This window comes from Neophocaena asiaeorientalis, unplaced genomic scaffold, assembly GCF_003031525.2.
Source record: "Neophocaena asiaeorientalis asiaeorientalis breed wild unplaced genomic scaffold, Neophocaena_asiaeorientalis_V1.1 scaffold657, whole genome shotgun sequence".
Classification (NCBI taxonomy): Eukaryota; Metazoa; Chordata; class Mammalia; order Artiodactyla; family Phocoenidae; genus Neophocaena; species Neophocaena asiaeorientalis.
Window position 1 is genome coordinate 1,123,168 of NW_020172727.1, and position 2,867 is coordinate 1,126,034.

The following is a 2,867-nucleotide window of genomic DNA, read 5'->3' on the forward strand; positions in this document are numbered from 1 at the left end:
GACTTTACTCCGTGTACATTTCTCCAGTTGGGTTGAAGGGGATCAAGTGGTTCTTTGTTCTACAGAAACTGCGGGATAATTTGCAGGTCCCAATGGACTAATGACCCATTAGGGCAAAGTGCAAAAGAAAACCAGCAAGGAAGGCAGTGATTAGCAACTCTGGACACGTGGAGCATTGTAAACTAAAGAGCACATTCTCATACGCTGCCTCTCTTGATGTGCAGGGTTACTCGGTAAGTTGAAACGGGCAGTTGTTATTAAACCCGCTTTTGCAGAAGCAGAAGCCACACCTTAGAACGGTTCAGCGGCTCCCTTGGGTCACATGGGTAGCGATGAGTGGGGCTGGGCTTGTGCTCAGGGCCATTGATCTGAAATCCAGTGCTCTCCTCGCTTGCCTGTAATATCTCACACGATCCAGAAACAGTGCCTGCTGCCTGGGGAAGACTTGGGGCCAACACTCCTTTCAAGGGTTTTCAGTGAAATTAGGATGACCTCATTAGGACAAGAAAGCTAAGAATCAGAACATAGTATGGTTTCTAAGACACTCTGAAGCCTGCAGGGCTACTGCTAACCAAACTGTGGGCCAACGAATTCAAGTTGGTGAGACTGGACGGTGTTCTCCAAATTCTGTTCCTGACAGGCTTTTAAGTCCATGTAAATGCACTGGGTATTTTGAGTGCAGGTAGGGGTAGGGGGAGTCCAGATGGGGTGAAGTGCAAATCCAAGGGCAAGAATCACAGCTAAGCACACTGTGGGAATGCTTTGTTGTGTTTCTACCAGCAACACTCCTGAGTTCGAGAGAGCCAAAGCCACACCTGTCAAAATAAGTAAACATCCAGTTTTAACCAGGACCCAACTCTTAGGCTTAATTTTGCAGTAGTACAAGGAATTATGAAGTTAAAAGGCAACACGTTTATCCAATAAGCAGCAATTAAGTTGCTTTAGGTGCCCGGTGTGGTGTTAGGCATGGGTGGTAAAAGCTTGGTTAAGGCAGCGCCCGCAGGGACTTCGGAGTCTGAGGAGAGAAAGACATTTAGAGAAAAAAGTGCACTGAAGCATGGAGGCCTTTAACAGGAGTAGGTACAGAGTACAGTGGGCTGTGACAGAGAAAAGAGGTGTTTGGTTTGGGGGTTTGGGAGGGGATAGGAAGATCTTCACAGAGGGGTTATCTTTGAGCTAAGTTTTTGTTTCCTTTTCCGATTTTATTGAGAAATTGACATACAGACACCACTTCATAAGTTTAAAAGCATACAGTGTGGTGGTTTGATTTACATATGTTGTGAAATTTTTTTTTAATAACTTGATTGGGGTTTATCTACCATACTATAAAAGCCTCTTGTTTTAAGTGTATAATTCAATGAAAGTCAGTTTACAGAGTTGTGCAGTTATCACCACAACCCAGTTTTAGAATGGCTCCATCACCCAAAAAGATCTCTAGTGTCCATTGGCAACTCAACTTTCCGAAGTTTTGCAAAATCAGTAGGTGCCCAGCTGTCAGGAAGGGGGAAGGAGGTTCAGGGAGGGGGAAGGAGTTTCAGGAAGGAAGGGCACAGAGGCATGGATGGACATGGTATATTTGGGGAAATGCCAGCAGTTCAATAAGACTGGAGCCCAGGGTTTGTGGGGATGGGCTTAGGGGGGGCAGTTTGGGGAGGGCAGTGGGGCAAGTTTCTGGAAGTGAGTTTGGAGTGGCACGCAGGGACCAGACCATGGAAAGCCTTGCATTTCCTGCTAAAGAACTAGGAGGCTTTCTTTATTAAATAATTTTTTTAATTTTATTTTTTAACAGAAGTATTCACATTTTTAAATTGAGATATAATCTGTATACAACATGCACTGATTTTAAGTCTACAGTTTGATGAATTTTGACAAATGTACACCTGTACAACTGCCATTCCGGTTAGCATATAGGACATTTCCATCACCTATGACAGTTCCCTTGTACCCCTCCCCACTCAATGCCTGCCCCCCACTGCCCCAGGAAACCACTGTTCAGATTTCTAGTTTTAGCTGTTCTAGAACTTTATAAATGGAATCAAATAGTATGTACTCAGTGGTTGCCGGCTTCTTTCATAATGTTCATCCATGTTGTTGAGTGTGTTTTATTGCTGAGTAGGATTTTAAAAAACTTTTAAGTGTCTGTGATTTTTTTGCAATTGCCCAAGCAGTTTATCCACAATATACTCAAGAGCTGTCTGAGGCCCTGCGTGGAACTTAACCATCTGGTGGGAGGAGGCTGGGAATATAAAAGGTATGAAACATTTACAGCACGATGTAAACATTCAAGTTGTTTTTCGTTTTGCTGCAAAAAGCTTTATTGTTTCCACTTGGTCCAAGGCTTGGGAGAGGGCTCCAGAGTAGTTAATAAGCTGCCTAGTGGCTGCAGAGCGGGGCTTCAGGCAGACACCCTGACGCCAGAGGGTCTCCTCAAAACCGCTGGCCTCTGGACGCTCCTGCTCGTGCTGGAGGGCGAGCCTTTCGACGAGGGACTCTCCCAGCCCCGCCTGGGGACCAGCCGGCCTGAGGAGGTTGGTCAGGTGGTTGCCATCTTCTGGATGAGTTTCACCTGCTCATCTAGGAAGCGGCTCTCCAGGAAGTCACAGAGGTGGAGGTCTGTGCGGGCACAAACCAGGGCATGCGGATCCAAAAGGGCCTGGTTCAGGTTCTTCTCCATGAGAATGGCGGCTTCCATAGCGTCCTGGGTTTTATTCCACTCCTTTTGGGACGGCTTCTGCGCGTCCTAGAAGAGGGCACGACTGGAGGGCTGGTTTTGCATCTTCAAGAGATGCTGGGGGCTCTCGTGCTTCTCCTTGGCTAATTTGTTACCGACCTGGGTTCTTGGACTTTTTTTTTTTTTTTTTTTTTTT

The 2,867-nt window shown here is 46.1% G+C and overlaps 1 pseudogene; it reads right to left on the reverse strand.

The window, feature by feature from the left end:
* Positions 1-2,282: 2,282 nt before the first annotated feature.
* LOC112396529 (ferritin light chain pseudogene) overlaps positions 2,283-2,867 on the reverse strand; it is a 1,230-nt pseudogene continuing 645 nt past the window's right edge.